At 32.3% G+C, this 19596-nt stretch overlaps 1 long non-coding RNA gene across 8 annotated transcripts in view; it reads left to right on the top strand.

Moving 5' to 3' along the window:
* Nucleotides 1-2704: 2704 nt before the first annotated feature.
* Nucleotides 2705-19596, top strand: part of LOC126978833 (uncharacterized) — a 30588-nt gene continuing 13696 nt past the window's right edge. Inside the window, exons 1-4 of one of the 8 annotated variants that reach the window (XR_007732710.1) lie at nt 2727-2767; nt 4673-4764; nt 9348-9416; nt 9515-9633. This is a non-coding gene — a long non-coding RNA (uncharacterized LOC126978833). Of the gene's footprint in view, nt 2768-4672; nt 4765-9347; nt 9417-9514; nt 9634-10085; nt 19170-19596 lie in introns of those variants that run through there. The other 7 variants (XR_007732712.1, XR_007732715.1, XR_007732716.1 and 4 more) reach the window with 7 other exon arrangements.

The raw sequence follows: 19596 nt of genomic DNA, 5'->3' as shown, positions 1-19596 counted from the left end.
TCCATTTGAATGGGGCATTGCCTAAATAAAATACCAAACATTACTTGTACTGCACTGTACTGTATCTCTACCATTTTGAACATTCTAAAAGTCACTTTTGTCGGGATTCTTACGCCAACTGCCAACATTTATATTTAACCGACACAAAAGATAGAACAATGGCCACCGGAACTTTTGAATAATAAGGTTAGAGACGGGTGGCGAGAAGATTAAGTTAGACTTTTATAACCACCCAACCAAATTGAAAGGGTTGTAAAAAAATAAACGAACTGATAAGGCGGCGAAGGTGGAACAGGCATAAATATAATATAATACAGGCAGCGGAACTCCTAGAACCATGCATCTTAACCGTGTTAAGTCATATTGTAAGTATCGTTAGACTCACTACCCATTTTAGTAAATAAAAGCTTAAATTAGCAAAAATATTGACTTCATTCGAATATATATTTTAAAACAAAGTGACCAATAATTTAAATATCATATTCGGTTAAAGGGCTCATTAAAATTAAATTTTCTTTTTCAAGCCATCACATAAAATGAAAGATTTTTAATGTGTCACAATCAAATATGTACTAGAATGCATAACACAACATTTCATTGTGAAGCCAAATCTACCTGCACCTAGTTAATAATAATAATAGACTGACGTGGAAGGTTCTTCCACATTGGCACTAAAAAAAACAAAGACCGTACTTGTTGGGTTCGCCGAGATTAATGATAGGGTTCCGTTCACATTATTAATCTAATCTTCTAATATATAAAATTCTCGTGTCCCGATGCTTGTTACCAAACTCCTCCGAAACGGCTGAACCGATTTGTGTGCATTTCGGGTAGGTCTGAGAATTGGCCAACATCTATTTTTCATACCCCTAAATGATGAGGGTGACCCCACCTCTAAATATAATTTTATATTTTTATGACAAATATTTTTTATTTTTATTTTATTATGATTCAGCATTGAAAAATACATACAACTTTAAATTTTCGCCCTTCTACAATCTACAACTATTTTTATATTATTCTGTTCCATCCACAAATCCGCTATAGGGTTGCAAAATGGCAATCGAATACAATGATTGTAAATAATCTATTTTTATACTTTTACCCCATTTTTTTTAATTACTTTATATGGCAATACAACGTTTGCTTGGTCAGGTAGTTTAAGTTATGGGGTCACTCTATGAAAGGCCTTCATTGCAAAAATATTAGAAACAATTACATCTTCCACTATTTAATAATATAATTATTGTTAATTATTTGAGAGCCGCATCATAATAGACCTTCTTGAAAAAGTAAATCTTATATAAGTATGAATAGAAAGTAAACAATACATGCTTCAAAGAACTGTGGTCTGCTACTAAGATAACTGAATTAAGATCTTACCACGAATACTAAAAATATATAGTTATAATACTTACTTTATAAATCAGTTGTCTATATCGATTAAATAGATTGATTCAGTGTAAATAGAAATATCTAATATATAAAATTCTCATGTCGCGGTGTTTGTAGTTAAACTCCTTCGAAACGGCTTGACCGATTCTCATGAAATTTTGAGTGCATATTGGGTAGGTCTGAGAATCGGACAACATCTATTTTTTATCCCCCTAAATGTTAAGGGTGGTCCACGCCATCTTTTTTAAATTTTTTGATTTTTTTTAATTTGTTTGATTATGAGTCAGCATTAAAAAATACACACAACTTCCAATTTTCACCTATCTACGATCAACAGTTACTTTTGTATCACGATTTTGATATCGGCAATACAACGTTTGCTGGGTCAGCTAGTATATAATATAATAATATTTTCTTACATAATTAAATTAATGTTTTGAACTTTATCAATATAATATGATTTTCATTCTAGTTACGTTATTAAAACTTATGTATTAAAGAAAAAATTGATCATTATTAATTAGTAAAATTTTTGTTTGTTTAACACTTACATTTTGTAATCAGAATTGGGAGTTATTCTCCTACTTTAGTAATGACTAGCTGACCTAACAGACGTTATTCTGTTCATAAAAACTCTTGCGGATGGAATTTTGGAAAATCCGTGCTTAGCTGACCTCTACTCGGTGAAAAGAGTATTCCTACCAAATTTCAAGTCTTTAGCTCCAATGGTTCCAGAGATATCGTGATGAGTGAGTATATACGTGGAAATCTCTATATATATTTAAATATATATATGTTAAATATATGTATATATGTATATATATAGATTTACACAAATTAAGACACTGTAGAATGCTTGACAATAAAATATAAAAAAAAGTCTATAAAATATTTTTCATTTAGTAACACAGATATATTAAGATTATTATAGATCAAAAAATAATTAATTTAGCGTTAAATATGGCTATTTTTAAATAACAAAACAATAGAGATCCCTAAGATAATTACTGCATTAATGAATTCAGTGTATTATTATAAAGTTGATGAAGATAATGCTGAAAAAATTATTGATGAGCTCATATATAAAATATGGCAACGAACACAAGACGAGGCAGCTAATTAACAATAAAAAGAAAGATATCGAGCCAAATGTGGTAAAATAAATAAAAACTTAAGATTCTCTCAAATTGTCAACAAGGAAGCATAGATACATGGAGGCACGTGATAGTAAGGGATGGATATACTAATGCAATTTCGTTGCAGTAATATAGTAACCTTGGTTTGCCAGTTAAGAGTTAAGACCGGAGATTCGGAGGTTTAGTCTGCATTCATACCAGAACGCCGAGCAGGACGGTCGTGAACACAAAGAGCAGTAAGTTGCTATTTAAATAATACATTTAGAGTATATTTTATAAACATTTTCATTGAAATAGCCGTTATTCAAAGTACCTAACGGCTAATTTAATGCAGTAAGTTGCTATTTTTAATGATACATTTAGAGCATATTTTATAATCATTTTCATTGAAATAGCCGTTATTCAAAAAATCTCACGGCTAATAGATGTGAATTGAATGTTATTTTTTTTCTATTTATTTTTTAAATACAGTTAGAGCTCTATTTATGTTGCAAAAAAATATGCCGCGAATACAGAAACCGTGAATATGGAATGGTAATTTATATGGATCTATAATAGTAGATACGTTCCAAAAAAACATATAAAAAGATCAGTAGAAGTTTTTCACCATATTGATTATTTATTATGTTCAGGCTTTGGAAATAGCTTAAAGAATTTTGTAAATTTTTCTCGCTTGGTAGTTATTAAAAGCTCCTCAATCGGTTGTAAATAGGTTTTGTTATTTTTTAACCGATTTTAAAAAGGAGGATGTGCTCAATTTAATTGGTGCATTTTTTATGACTTAGCTATTAAGATTAAGCTGATTTTTTGATCCGATTTACGTAATTCTTTTTTTGATGCGGAATCGTTGCCACTTGGTCCCATAAAAATTTAACATAGATTGGCCCAGTAGTTTTCATTTTATGAACATTTTTGTTTACATGGACGATGTATTAGGCTTTTTAGGAGTTTATGTAGGTTTCTTATATATTATTATTAACCCGTGTCCCCCGTGGGTCTAAGGCTACCTGCCATTCATAGCTAACAAACGTTCTTTTTCATTTCATTGTCTGACAACAACGAAAAATAGAGTTTCGAACCGCATTTTTTCTTAGTCAATACTGTTTATCGATCTATATTGTTTATTTAGGCGCGCGGCACCTTTCGTGAGCCTACCCATAGCTACTTTAAAGAATGGTTATTTAAAGCAACGATATGTTATAATTTACCTATTATAATTTAGAAAAATCCTACTGTAGTTTACAGAATTTTATTACAGACACTAAAAAGTGAAAACGTAAAAAAACTACATTTAAAAAAACCGACTTCAAAAACTTAAAACTATAAAATAACTTAGTAAAGAAGTAATTTAAAAGACCTCTTATGCAGACCTTATTAACAATTATGCTACCCATAGCTAGGTTTGAATCTTTAGCCGCGAATATGTTTAAATAACATTTTATTATATAGTCAAAGTCAAAGTCAAAAAATCTTTATTCACTGTAAAACTTTATAAGTTATTTAGTGCAAGTCAGGATGAAGTACAAAAGTTACAATAGCATTCAAATGAGTATAACAATGTTCATTAACAAAATTTAGAATTCCAACTATCTTTATCATTCAAATAATCTTTCACGCTATAATAGGCCTTAGATGTTAATTTATTTCTTACGATACATTTAAATTTTTTAATAGGTAACATTTTAATTTCATTTGGGAGTTTATTTTAAAATACAACACAATCCACTTTAAAAGATTTTGCAATTTTACGGAGCCTAGTAGATGGAATTGCGAGTTTATGTTTGTTTCGAGTATTGACACTGTGTACATCACTATTCTTTTTAAATTGGCTAATATTTTTATGGGCGTATAGGAGGTTCTCGTATATGTACTGGCAGTGTACTGTCATAATATTTATTTCAGTAAACTTTTCTCTCAATGAATCCCTTGAACGCATTTTATAGACTGCTCGAATTGCTCTTTTCTACAGCACAAATATGTTTTCAATATCTGCAGCCCTACCCCACAATATAATTCCGTAAGACATGACACTATGAAAGTAGCTGAAATATACAAGTCTAGCCGTTTCAACATCTGTCAGCTGCCTAATTTTTTTTATCGCAAATACTGCATACATTCTGCATAATACATTTTCATTATAGTAATAGGAATGAAATTGCTGCTCGTTGCTGATGAAATTACTGGACTAACGAGACTTAACACGACTGCAATTGTGATGCCGCGCAGAACATTGGTAAATAATATTTCTGATTAATTTTAAGATACTTGATAAGTATCATCTTTACAAGTTTCGTATCGTTAATTATGTCAAATTGTGTAATATGCTTCCTGAAAACCTACTGGAACAAGTTGAATGAAAAGTTATGGAAAAAATATTTGAATGATAAGAAGGTTTGGATAAGAGTCCTGCTCGTCTCGTCCCTTATTATCATTAAATAAATCAATATTAAGGTTCTGTTATATTTTTATAGTAAAAAACATTAAAATTGTAAACTTAATAATTATCCTCTATTATAAAAGAAATAACGTATTCATTAAACTCACTTCAAAATGATCTCCAAATCAATATAAGCAAGTTGTTGAAGATACTTCATCTCTTCTCATTCATTTACACCACTTTGTTCGGATAGTTGAGTCTCTTGAATCTAGAAAAAATATTTTATCTGACGCACTTTTCGAAGTAGTTTAGTGCATAGGCACCAGAGGATACTTACAAGTAGGTCTTTACTTTGGTCAATTATTTTATAAATCACAAAATGTAATTAAATATACTAAGTTTCATTAGTTACAATATTTTTTATACAACACAAGTGCTGGCCTGGCAAACAATGTTTTAATTATATTAAGTACCCCATTCGAATAGTAATTTTTATATCTTTATCATTATTCATAATATCTTTAATAGTTTTTTTCTTATAAAATTAAGAGACGCCAAAGTGTATTTAAACATAATCACTGGGATAGTTCCTAGACATTATTTTCGGTGGTTAGTAATAGCTTAAATTTTATGTTGCCTTTTTATTGTGAAATATCCTGTGTAATTATTATTAACAATGACTGAAAGAAAAAATTGAGCGCGATTGCGATTAGATAAATTTACAAAAATAGATGAATTTGTGTTGTTATTTGATGAAGTGTTTTTATTGTTTCAAACCTAAATTTTATTTCTGCTGATTTTAAAAGAGTGTAATTTTAAGTCAATGTAATTATGTGATAATTCATTTAATTTTTTCAGATTAATTTGTAAAACTAAACATAATCTATAAATGCAGAAAATAGAATTTAATTGAAACTACTGTATCCAACGTTTTACAAAACTATAAAAAATACTTTATCTGGTGCACTTATCGAAGTATTTTTGCACATATTCACCAAACTATACTTATTAGTAGGTTTTTGCCAAAATTTTTTTTTTAGAAATCACAAAATGTAATTAAATTTACTAAGTTTCACCAGTATAGTTACAAATTTGTTTATAGAAAATTTATTGAAGTAGGCGTTACTTTGCGTAAATCCATAATTATACAAATGATTTAAGTTTTCTTTATTGTTAGTTCCGCCAATATTTGTTTTTTTTTAAACAATTCGACGCATGTTACGACACGAGACTCGTGCCAGATTTTGGCGAGACAACACGTCCTGAGGATGCCTCGTGGAGAGACGAAACACGTGTCGAATTGCTTAAAAACAAATATTGGCGGACTTAACACTAAAGAAAACTTAAATTATTTGTATTGTTTAAAGAAGACAAGTGCTGGCCCGGCAAAATATTTTTTTACTTAAATTAGGTACCCGCGCCCGCGCATTGCTTGAATCATATGCAGTCATATGCAACGAAATGTCATTGACTAAATTATTTGTATTGTGAATATATAGGTACTTTGATAGTCTAAAAGTAAAGGTTCCGAATAAGTAATCACCATATTTAGTAAAATTGTTTTTCTAATTAATTTTTTGCTGATCAATAAATAAACGAAAATACAATCAATACGCTCTAAATAGAAAATATCGAGACCCAATACTATTGATTGAAGCACAGTGTGACGTCAAAGTACGCGTTTTCATTGTTTCAAATCCTGATTTTATTTCTACTGATTTTAAAAGAGTGAATGCTTCAAGGTATTTATGAGATAATTAGTTTTATTTTTAATTTTTTCAATTCACATTTTTACATATTAATTTGTAAAATTAAACATAATCTATAATTGCAGAAAATATAATTTAATTGGAATTACTATATCCATTGTTCTTTTCTTTTTTAAACGATCTCATCGAGAATTATAGTTATGATATACCTCAACATTGATAATCATAATAATAATAATATTGACACACTTTTTACACAAATTATCTTGCCCCAAGTTAAGCATATATAGCCTGTGTTATGGGTTACAAGACAATGATATATTTAATACAATATACTTACTTAAACATACATAAATTCATATAAACATACATAAATACATTTAAACATCCATGACTCGGAAACAAACCTACCGTGCATGTCATATCGAAGTTCAATTATAAACTTAATTATAAAAGAAATAACATATTCATAAACTCACTTCAAAATAGCCTTCACAGTAATATAAATAAGTTGTTGGAAATACTTCATCTCTTATCATTCATTTGCGCCACTTTGTTCGTATAGTTGAGTCTCTTCTTAGAAAAAATACTTTATCTTCTGCACTTTTCATAGTATTTTTGCACGTAGGCACCAAAAAATACCTACTTATAAGTAGATTTTTGCTTTTGTTCATATATTTTATAAATCATAAAATGTTATTTAATTTACAAAGTTTCATAAAAGTTATTTTAAATTTTTTGATACCAAACAAGAGCTGGCCCGGCAAACGTTGTTTTAATTATACTTATTACTTAGTACCCCACGCCTGCTCATTGTATGAATACCTAACTAGTCATAAGTTATGAGATGTCATTGACTGAATTATTTGTATTGCGAGTGTATAGCTATTTTTTAGTAAAAAAAATTTATGTTCCGGACAAGTAATCACCAACATATCATATACGTAAACTTATCCTAACAAGCATTATTCCGATCGGTAGTTTTTGCAGTATAACCGAAGGAGAGAACCGGCTCTACATATAATAGAATAATCAAAGAATATGTAATAGTGCAAGTAATATAATCTTAAAATATATAAATTACGTGACACGTTGTTTGTCCGCGATGGACTCACTAAACTAATGAATGGATTTTAATGGGATTTCTTCATGGAGTGCAGTTTGGTCCAACTTGAGAAATAGGATAGTTTTTATTTCGATTTGGGGCCCGTAATTATTTTTATTTTCAATATTTGTTTTGTATGGACATATTTTATATGAGAGAATTTAGTGACGCACGGTTTGACAGTTCCGCTGTGAAACAATTTCATTATAACAACAGGGAGAATTTTTTACAAAACAATTCTTGATATTTTGAAATATTATTGGCAAATTCCTATATAACAGTATTTTTTTTGCCATCTACAGAACAACGTCTGTCGGGTCAGCTAGTATAATATATTGTTGACATAGACTCTGACGTTACAAGAATGTTTTAACAATAATTTGATGTGTTTGATAACTTGTAGGATGTGAATATTAATTACGATTTGCCCAATAACGGTCTTGTGTAGAACACAGTAAAAATAGTAGGGTTAGTGTTGCGTTATGAATACATGAAAAACCAGCTTACCGAATTTCACACATTTAAACGTTATCAAAGTCAAAAAAATCTTTATTCTCTGCAAAACTTTATAAGTTATTTAGTGCAAGTCAGGATGAAGAACAAAAGTTACAATAGCATACAAATGAGTATAACAATATACATTAACAAAATTAAGAACATTTTAATAACATTTGGGATTTTATTATAAAATATAACACAATCCACTTTAAAAGATTTAGCAATTTCACGGAGCCTAGTAGACGAAATCTATCTATCTCTCATAATACACATTTTGAATTAGGACATCTATTTGGCTGAGCCAATTAGTGCCGAAACAAAATCGAGAATTCAAATAAGTCTGAAAAGAGGTTTCACATAAGTAAATAAGGATTGTATTTGATTCGATGCAGTTCTAAACATTCCTAGCGTGCTGTGCTTTACACCAGATGTCAATCAGTCTAGCTCTTTAAAGAAAAATTAACCTTATACGTGTAAATCAACATAATATGCGTACATAAGATCGCAGGTCGCATGTAATTTTTGATTGGTGTTGCATTGAATATCGATAAAAATAAAGTTATGATATAGCTCTTCATCAATTTACTTGTTGACGGTTTTAAATTGTGATGAATCATAAAACACTAAACCTATATTTATTAAGGTGTTTTAATAATATTAGTAATATTGCATTATTATTTTGTATTGCAAGTAAACAATTTGAACTATTATATGTTAATTGTTTATTAAAAATAAAATAATATATTCTTTTAAAGTGTCTGTATTTTGATTTCACTAGTTATATTTTATGTACGTTTTTTGGAATTACTAAACGAGATATTTTTACCCTACTTCTAAGTATTACCTTTTTTTACCGGTATGTGTGCAGTATTTTCATTTTTTCGTTCCAAAAACGAAATTTTTCATATTTGATGATTCGATGCATCTTAGCAATCCACGTCATACCATTTCTTATTGTACAGTAATGTAATAATGGTATTAAATACTTTTTATTTAAACAATAAACACCACAAACAAAAAGAACTTATGCCAATATAAACATTTACGTAAACTACATAAAATGTTTTTCTCGGTCTTTTTTAAACTTGTTCGTTTTCGAAGTGACCTGAGCAAATTCGTTTTTGCAGGAAACCAGCTTTGCCTCCTAGTCGCTCCACTATTCCTCATCTATGGATTTTTTGGAAATCTGAAAACAGGTATGTATCAGCTATCGCGACGCACGACCGGAGTTTTCAATATTGATCTCAATTTCTAAACAATATGTGCTTTATTTTAATTTTATAATCTTTTGCAGGGCCCATATATATTTCAAAATAGATTCCACAATCGTGTTTTGATATTCAAAGAACCGATGTCCATATTGTTTGAATGCTAACTACACGTGGTGGCCATATCAGATTTCCATCCATTCCGGTATGTACAGTAGTGTCTTAATCTTAAAGTGACAACCGGCATGTACTTAAAAAAGTATTTTTTTTTATTTCAAAACTTATTTGTTTATTAATCCCGGAAGTGAGGGTTATCACTTTAAAAACATAACAAATTGTTTAGAAATAATACTCTTTCATAGTTCATACTAAAATAGTGATATTTAAAATATACATTTTAACATGTAACTTATATTGAATTATGTAAATCATAAACCTAAAGTAATGTATAATATGCCTAGTCACCAGTAGGACATGCGATTGTCCTTATTATATATTATCCAAAAGTATTTTTTGTTTCTAGATTAATACAATGGACCTCGATTTTCTGTCCACTACAAGTTCACAAAGTTAAAAATTGATTTTTTTACAGAAAATGTTGTCGAACCAAGTATCTGAAGTAGGGGAGATTGTAATTGTATTGTAATGTAAAGGTTCGAAGAAAGCATAATATACATTAATATATCTAAATAAATTAAGGATTCTACTAGTATATAGTGTTGATACTAGTACATGACAGACAAAATGTTTTTTCCAATTCACTTTTTAACATACACATCACCGTAACTCGTTCACAATGAAAACGATACTTTCTAACGTATGGCAGGGGTTGGTTGACTGCGTGGAACGAACTTTACTTGGAACGGCTGAGGTGCTATCGTAGTCCTACGGTTCCCTCCAGTGTAGGTAGAGCATTCCCATCGTGATGAATCTGCAATCTTTTATCTACTTTCCATTCCGGGGTTTTCGTGGTGTGCCATAATAGTGCTTATTTAACCACCCGGTGGCTGACATCTTTTGACATCCGGGGAGTGGTTTTATTCATAACATTTTCTTATATATAGTATTATCACGTCTTCTTTTTTAAGGGATCCTAACAAGTTGAGGTCTCCTTTTGACAGGATTTTCTTTTATTCCTACGGCTTGGTTAATTGAATTTACGCTACTACAGAAGTTCAACCACCACTAACTACAATCATCCAAAGTAATGATGACTTAATAGTCTCCATGCCGGCTGAAAACAAGTCGTTACTAATTTCATGCCGGCTAAAATAGATCTCCAAGAATTTGTTTCAATTTCAATTCTTCAAACGAAACAATTAAATGAAATATCGATATATTTTATTTAAATATTATTTAATGTACAAACCGTGATATATTCCTTCAAATAGCTCTCCTTAGCGACCCTCAACTATGGCTTTCTCAATTTAAATGAAATAACATCAATAAGGTCTCTGGCATTAATAATGTTGAGAGCGCTGCGATATTCATCCTTCAAGATTTGGTAAAATGCAGACATTTCTTCATGGTGCTGTTCTACTTTTTCTTTAGACTTAATAGTCTCCATACCTGCGGAAAACAAGTCGCTACGAATTTTATTTAATTATTGTAATTCTTAGAACATAACATACTTAAATGATGTTAACTATTTAGTAAAGTATGTAATGGTATTTTATTAAAATATTTTTGTACCAACCGTGATCTCTTCCATAAAAAAGCTCTCCCTCGGGACCCTCAACTTTAGCTTTCTCAATTTAAATCAAATAATAGCGAAATGGTCTCTGGCATTCTTGATTTCCAGAGCACTGCGGTGTGCCTCTATTAATGTTTAATAAAAAGCGAATATTTCTAATCGGTTCTTATCTACTTTTTCTTACATCTGAGCTTATCTCAGTATGTTGGATGTTACCCTACTACAGAAGCTTCACCAGGCCTCCGTTCTCTGGAATATATTCCGTTTCTCGTAGTGTTTTTATGCTGTTTTATATTTTTCCCAGTTCTTAATAGTTCTGGTATTTCTTGCTCGGTTATAGAGTTCGCTGAGTCGCATTCGCCTACCCACGCCGAATGGCATAAAGTATTCTGGTCATCTGCCTTTGCCAGTTATTTTAGAAGGCCTCTTCTCTTCCAAACTTTAGCTTTCTTAATTTAAATGAAATAATAGTAATAAAGTCTCTGCCATTTTGGATGTCAAGAGCGCTTCTGTGTTCATTTATTAATGATTGGTAAAAGGCGAACATTTTCTTTCGTGGTTAGTTTGTTTTATTTTTTCGTGGTTATTTATTTATTTTTTTATGGAATAGGAGGACAAACAAGCGTACGGGTCAACTGGTGTTAAGTGATCACCGCCGCCCACACTCTCCTGCAACACCAGAGGAAACACAAGAGCGTTGCCGGCCTATAAGGAAGGTGTACGCGCTTTTCTTGAAGGTACCCATGTCGTATCGTCCCGGAAACACCGCACAAGGAAGCTCATTCCACAGCTTCGTGGTACGAGGAAGTTTTTTGATCTTATGCTACTACAGAAGTTTCACCAAGCTCCCGTTCTCTGGAATTTATTGCGCTTCTCGTAGTGTTTTTGCGCTGTTTTATATTTGTCCCAGTCGTCAATAGTTCTGGTATGTTGTATGAAGTATTTCGGTCATCTGATATTGCTAGTTATTTAAGCTTGCATTTGAATGATCTGCAACTGGAAGTTTGTTTGGAAAAGCTTGTCTGTGAACTAAGGCCTCGTCTAAACATTTCCACGTTTTACTTTCTCTTGATAAATCAGTCCAAACCGGATCAACAGCATCAGGGTATCGTAACATAACTACAATCATCCAAAGTAATGATGACTTAATAGTCTCCATGCCGGCATGAAAGTAGATCTCCCAGTATCTGTTTCAATTTTAATTCTTTATACAAAACATAATGAAATGATATGCACTAAATATCATCAACTTTAAAGAAAATATATATTTAATCAAAACAAATCTTACAACAATATTTACAATACTACGACTAAATATTAAATTATATGAACCTATTTCATTAACATATTTTTGTACCAACGCTGAACTAGAAGTTTGTGTGGAGCAGCTTGCCTGTCGACAAAGGCCTCCTCTGAAGATTTCCACGTTTTCCATTCTCTTGCTAATTCGGTCCGAACCGGATCAGCTGCATCAGGGTATCGTAACATAACTACAATTATTCAAAGTAATGAAGGCTTAATTGTCTCCATGCCGGCTAAAATAGATCTCCAAGAATTTGTTGCAATTGTATTTTTATATGTATTTTTATTTAAATATTATTTATTGTACAAACCGTGATATCTTCCTTCAAATAGCTCTCCTTCGCGACCCTCAACTATGGCTTTCTCATTTTAAATGAAATAACATCAATAAGGTCTCTGGCATTAATAATGTTGAGAGCGCTGCGATATTCATCCTTCAAGATTTGGTAAAATGCAGACATTTCTTCATGGTGCTTGTCTACTTTCTCTTTCATCTGACGTTTTCCCTGAGTGTTGGATTTACGCTACTACAGAAATTTTGCCAGGTTCCTGTTCTCCGGAATCTATCGGTTTCTCGTAGTGTTTTTGTGCTGTTTTATTTTTTTCCCAGTTCTCAATAGTTCTGGTATTTATTGCTCGGTTATAGAGTTCGTTGAGTCGCATTCGCCTCCCCACGCCGAATTGCATAAAGTATTCTGGTCATCTGCCTTTGCCAGTTATTTTAGCTTGCATTTGAATGATCGGCAACTACAAGTTTGTGTGGAACAGCCTGTCTGTTGGAAAAGGCCTCCTCTACAGATTTCCACGTTTTCCTGTCTCTTGATTAATGGGTCCACACCGGATCAGCAGCATCAGGGTATCTTAACATAACTACTATCATCCAGAGTAATGAAGCCTTAATGGTCTCCATTCCAGCAGAAAATAGGTCTCTAAGAATTTGTTTCAATTATTGCAATTCTTAGCCCGAACCACAATTAAATGAAATAAACAATATATTATACAGTATATGAATGTATTTTATTAAAATATTTTTGTACCAACCGTGATCTCTTACAAACTTTAGCTTTCTTAGTTTAAATGAAACAATAGTTATAAAGTCTCTGCCATTGTTGATGTCAAGCGCGCTTCTGTGTTCATTTATTAATGATTGGTATAAGGCGAACATTATCTATCGTTGCTTTTTTTTTCTTAAATCTGAGCATATCAGTTTGTTAATGTTACGCTACTACAGAAGTTTCACCAGGCCCCCGTTCTCTGGAATTTATTCCGCTTCTCGTAGTGTTTTCGTGCTGTTATATATTTGTCCCAGTCATCAATAGTTCTGCTATGGTGTATGAAGTATTTCGGTCATCTGATTTAGCTTGTTATTTAAGCTTGCATTTGAATGATCTGCAACTGGAAGTTTCTTTGGAACAGCTTGTGTGTGGACTAAGGTCTCCTCTAAACATTTCCACGTTTTACTTTCTCTTGCTAAATCAGTCCAAACCGGATCAACAGCATCAGGGTATCGTAACATAACTACAATCATCCAGAGTAAGGACGACTTAGTAGTCTCCATGCCGGCTGAAAGTAGATCTCCTAGTATCTGTTTCAATTTTAATTCTTGAAACAAAACATAATTAAATGAAATGCACTAAATATTAAATTATATAAAACTATTTCATTAAAATATTTTTGTACCAACGTTGGACTAGAAGTTTGTGTGGAGCAGCTTGTCTGTCGACAAAGGCCTCCTCTGAAGATTTCCACGTTTGCCATTCTCTTGCTAATTCGGTCCGAACTGAAATAGCTGCATCAAGGTATCGTAACATAACTACAATTATTCAAAGCAATGAAGGCTTAATTGTCTCCATGCCCGCTAAAATAGATCTCCAAGAATTTGTTTCAATTGTAATTCTAAAAACAAAACAATTAAATGAAATGTAATTCATTTTAAATAATATGAATGTATTTTATTTAAATATTATTTATTGTAGAAACCGTGATATCTTCCTTCAAATAGCTCTCCTTCGCGACCCTCAATTATGGCTTTCTCAATTTAAATGAAATAACATCAATAAGGTCTCTGGCATTAATAATGTTGAGAGCGCTGCGATATTCATCCTTCAAGATTTGGTAAAATGCAGACATATCTCCATGGTGCCTGTCTACTTTCTCTTGCATCTGACTTTTTCCCTGAGTGTTGGGTTTACGCTACTACAGAAGTTTCGCCAGATTCCTGTTATCCGGAATCTATGGGGTTCTAGTAGTGTTTTTGTACTTTTTTATATTTTCCCAGTCTTCAATAGTGCTGGCAGTTTTTAATCGGTTATTGAGTTCGCTGAGTCACATTTGCCTTTCCAGGCTGAAAGGCATAAAGTATTCCAGTCGTCTACTTTTGCCAACTATTATTTTAGGTTTCATTTGAATTACTTTCCTTAAGACTTAATAGTCTCCATTCAGGCGCATAGTAAGGCGTTACGTATTTGATTTAATTTTTGTAATTCTTAGAACATAACAAAATTCAATGAAATTTACTATATAGTAAAGTATATGAATGTATTTTATTGAAATATTTTTGTACCAACCATGATCCCTTCCTTCAAATAGCTCTCTCTTGGGACCCTCGGGATTTTTAGCTTTCTCAATTTAAATGAAATAGTAGCTCTACCATAGTCTCTGGCATTGTTGATTTCGACAGGTCTGCGATGTTCATCCATTAATATCTGCTAACTAAATGCAAACTTTTCTTCACGGTGCTTGTCTACTTTCTCTTGCATCTGACTTTTTCTCTAAGTGTTGGGTTAACGCAACTACAGAAGCTTCGCCAGGTTCCTGTTCTCCGGAATCCATCGGTTTCTAGTAGTGTTTTTGTGCTTTTTTATATTTTTCCTAGTTTTTGATCGGTTATAGAGTTCCCTGAGTCACATTTGCCATTCCAGGCTAAAAGGCATAAAGTATTCCGGTCGTCTACTTTTGCCAAGTTTTATTTTAGCTTTCATTTGAATGACTTTTTCTAAAGACTTAATAGTCTCCATTCCTGCCGAGAATAAGTCATTAAGAATTTGTTTCAATTATTGTAATTCTTAAAACAAAACATAATTTAATTTAATTTACTATATATAAAAGTATATGAATGTATTTTGCTCTCCCTCGGGATGCTCAACTTTAGCTTTCTCAATTTAAATGAAATAATAGCAAAAAGGTCTCTGATATTCTTGATCTTGAGAGCGCTGCGATGTTCCTTTATTAATGTTTGATAAAAGGCGTACATTTCTTACAGGTGCTAATCTGCTTTTTCTTACATCTGAGCTTTTCCCAGTTTATTGAGGTTACGCTACTACAGAAGTTTCACTAGGCCTCCGTTCCCCAGAATCTATTCTGCTTGTCGTAGTATTTTTGTTTTGTTTTTATTTAAATCTATGTACAACGTTTTTTTCGGAAATCTTCATGCCATTGTCCTTAGTATCTATTATTCAAAAGTATTTTTTGTTTCTAGAATAATACAATGGAGCTCGATTTTCTGTTCACTATAAGTTCACAAAGTAAAAAATTTATTTTTTTACAGAAAATGTTATCGAAGCAAGTAACTAAAGTAAGGGAGATTGTAATGGGTTTGAAAAAAGCATAATATACATTAAAATATCCAAATAAATGAAGGATTCTCCTAGTATATAGGGTTGATACTAGTACATGACAGACAAACATGTTGTTTCCAATTCACTTTTTAACATAAACATCATCATAACTCGTTCACAATGAAAACGATACTTTCTAACGTATGGCAGGGTCTGGTCGACTTCGTGGAACGAACTTTACTTGGAATGGCTGAGGTGCTATCGTAGTCCTACGGTTCCCTCCAGTGATGGTAGAGCATCCCCATCGTGATGACTCTGCAATCTTTTATCTACTTTCCATTCCTGGGTTTTATTGGTGTGCTATAATAGTGCTTATTTAACCACCCGGAGTCTGACGTCTTTTGACATCCGGGGAATGGTTTTTTTCATAACATTTTGCTGGTTTCTTAGGCTGTACTTATATTATAATTGCAGTATTCTTTTTTAAGGGATCCCAAAAAGTTGAGGTCTCCTTTTGACAGGATTTTCTTTTATTCTTACGGCTTGGTTAGTTGAATTTACGCTACTACAGAAGTTCAACCGCAACTAACTACAATCATCTAAAGTAATGACGACTTAATAGTCTCCATGCCGGCTGAAAATAGATCTCCCAGTATCTGTTTCAATTTTAATTCTTTATACAAAACATAATTTAATGAAATGCACTAAATATTAAATTATATGAACCTATTTCATTAAGATATTTTTGTACCAACGCTGAACTAGAAGTTTGTGTGGAGCAGCTTGTCTGTCGACAAAGGCCTCCTCTGAAGATTTCCACGTTTTCCATTCTCTTGCTAATTCGGTCCGAACCGGATCAGCTGCATCAGGGTATCGTAACATAACTACAATTATTCAAAGTAATGAAGGCTTAATTGTCTCCATGCCGGCTAAAATAGATCTCCAATAATTTGTTGCAATTGTAATTTTAAAAACAAAACAATTAAATGAAATGTACTAAATTTTAAATAATATGAATGTATTTTATTTAAATATTATTTATTGTACAAACCGTGATATCTTCCTTCAAATAGCTCTCCTTCGCGACCCTCAACTATGGCTTTCTCAATTTAAATGAAATAACATCAATAAGGTCTCTGGCATTAATAATGTTGAGAGCGCTGCGATATTCATCCTTCAAGATTTGGTAAAATGCAAACATTTCTTCACGGTGCTTGTCTACTTTCTTTTGCATCTGACTTTTTCCCTGAGTGTTGGGTTAACGCTACTACAGAAGTTTCGCCAGGTTCCTGTTATCCGGAATCTATCGGTTTCTCGTAGTGTTTTATGTGCTGTTTTATTTTGTTCTCAGTCCTCAATAGTTCTGGTATTTATTGCTCGGTTATAGAGTTCGTTGAGTCGCATTCGCCTCCCCACGCCGAATGGCATAAAGTTTTCTGGTCATCTGCCTTTGCCAGTTATTTTAGCTTGCATTTGAATGATTGGCAACTACAAGTTTGTGTGGAACAGCTTGTCTGTTGGAAAAGGCCTCCTCTACAGATTTCCACGTTTTCCTGTCTCTTGATTAATGGGTCCACACCGGATCAGCAGCATCAGGGTATCTTAACATAACTACTATCATCCAGAGTAATGAAGACTTAATACCGTAATAAGAATCTTTGTACCGGACAATTACTGTTCGAGGCGCAAGCATAGATTGTTCTCAAGTATGACATATCGTACTGTGGCTCGCACCAACTCACCTATACCGAGGTCTCTCTCTGCTCTCAACGCTCTTCTCGAAGCCAACCATGCTTGTGATTTATTTGCGGATGGATGGCAGACGATTTTAACAGAGTGCTTGCGTTTTTGTGAGAGGAATGGATGAACGGTATTTGGATGTTAATTAATTGTTAGTTATTTACAGTAAACTTTGTATTTATTAACTATTATTTGTGTAATATGTCTAGTTTGTAATTAATTCTTACTTTAATATTGTAATTGGCTTACGCCGTTTTATTAAAGTATAAATAAATAAATAAATTAATGGTCTCCATTCCAGCAGAAAATAGGTCTCTAAGAATTTGTTACAATTATTGCAATTCTTAGCCCGAAACACAATTAAATGAAATAAACAATATACTATATAGTATGTGAATGTATTTTATTAAAATATTTTTGTACCAACCGTGATGTCTTACAAACTTTAGCTTTCTTAGTTTAAATGAAATAATAGTAATAAAGTCTCTGCCATTGTTGATGTCAAGAGCGCTTCTGTGTTCATTTATTAATGATTAGTATAAGGCGAACATTATCTATCGTTGCTTTTTTTTTCTTAAATCTGAGCATTTATCAGTTTGTTAATGTTACGCTACTACAGAAGTTTCACCAGGCCCCCGTTCTCTGGAATTTATTCCGCTTCTCGTAGTGTTTTCGTGCTGTTATATATTTGTCCCAGTCATCAATAGTTCTGCTATGGTGTATGAAGTATTTCGGTCATCTGATTTAGCTTGTTATTTAAGCTTGCATTTGAATGATCTGCAACTGGAAGTTTCTTTGGAACAGCTTGTGTGTGGACTAAGGTCTCCTCTAAACATTTCCACGTTTTACTTTCTCTTGCTAAATCAGTCCAAACCGGATCAACAGCATCAGGGTATCGTAACATAACTACAATCATCCAGAGTAAGGACGACTTAGTAGTCTCCATGCCGGCTGAAAGTAGATCTCCTAGTATCTGTTTCAATTTTAATTCTTGAAACAAAACATAATTAAATGAAATGCACTAAATATTAAATTATATAAAACTATTTCATTAAAATATTTTTGTACCAACGTTGGACTAGAAGTTTGTGTGGAGCAGCTTGTCTGTCGACAAAGGCCTCCTCTGAAGATTTCCACGTTTGCCATTCTCTTGCTAATTCGGTCCGAACTGAAATAGCTGCATCAAGGTATCGTAACATAACTACAATTATTCAAAGCAATGAAGGCTTAATTGTCTCCATGCCCGCTAAAATAGATCTCCAAGAATTTGTTTCAATTGTAATTCTAAAAACAAAACAATTAAATGAAATGTAATTCATTTTAAATAATATGAATGTATTTTATTTAAATATTATTTATTGTAGAAACCGTGATATCTTCCTTCAAATAGCTCTCCTTCGCGACCCTCAATTATGGCTTTCTCAATTTAAATGAAATAACATCAATAAGGTCTTTGGCATTAATAATGTTGAGAGCGCTGCGATATTCATCCTTCAAGATTTGGTAAATCCATTAATATCTGCTAACTAAATGCAAACATTTCTTCACGGTGCTTGTCTACTTTCTCTTGCATCTGACTTTTTCCCTAAGTGTTGGGTTGGCAACTACAGAAGCTTCGCCAGGTTCCTGTTCTCCGGAATCCATCGGTTTCTAGTAGTGTTTTTGTGCTTTTTTATATTTTTCCTAGTTTTTGATCGGTTATAGAGTTCCCTGAGTCACATTTGCCATTCCAGGCTAAAAGGCATAAAGTATTCCGGTCTTCTACTTTTGCCAAGTTTTATTTTAGCTTTCATTTGAATGACTTTTTCTAAAGACCTAATAGTCTCCATCCCTGCCGAGAATAAGTCGTTAAGAATTTGTTTCAATTATTGTAATT

This window comes from Leptidea sinapis, chromosome Z, assembly GCF_905404315.1.
Source record: "Leptidea sinapis chromosome Z, ilLepSina1.1, whole genome shotgun sequence".
NCBI lineage: Eukaryota > Metazoa > Arthropoda > Insecta > Lepidoptera > Pieridae > Leptidea > Leptidea sinapis.
Note: the sequence above shows the minus strand (reverse complement) of the source record. Positions and strands in the feature narration are given on the sequence as shown.